The sequence below is a fragment of the Hippocampus comes genome, unplaced genomic scaffold, assembly GCF_001891065.2.
Source record: "Hippocampus comes isolate QL1 unplaced genomic scaffold, H_comes_QL1_v1.1 scaffold189, whole genome shotgun sequence".
Lineage (NCBI taxonomy): Eukaryota > Metazoa > Chordata > Actinopteri > Syngnathiformes > Syngnathidae > Hippocampus > Hippocampus comes.
This window is the reverse complement of record NW_017804802.1, coordinates 396103-396394: the sequence shown is the minus strand read 5'-3', so window position 1 is coordinate 396394 and position 292 is coordinate 396103. Positions and strand designations below refer to the sequence as shown.

The 292-nt window shown below is 63.7% G+C and overlaps 1 protein-coding gene across 1 annotated transcript in view; it reads right to left on the bottom strand.

The window, feature by feature from the left end:
• Window positions 1-292, bottom strand: part of LOC109530478 (titin-like) — a 49755-nt gene that overhangs the window by 32195 nt on the left and 17268 nt on the right. The window lies entirely within an intron of this gene.

Sequence of the window (292 nt, the reverse complement as noted above, 5' to 3'; positions counted from 1 at the left end):
CCGGCTTGGAGGGGCCGCCCCTTGAAAGTCCAGAAGGCGTCGATGCCGGGGTGAGACACTTCCACTTCAAAAGTCACGTTCTCCGACTCCGCGCACGTCTCGTCCTTCATCCCGCTCACGATCTGGACAGCTGCGCCCACAAAACAGTCCGGAGCGGCGAGATGACTATCGTCCGTGCATTTTCGATGCCGCTTCTCCGCCTCGGGGTCACACGTGCGAGACGGGGCCGATCGCGGCCGGCTTTGGGCAAGAGACGGGCTAGGCTTTGGACTTGGCCAGCCGGGCGCCTTCA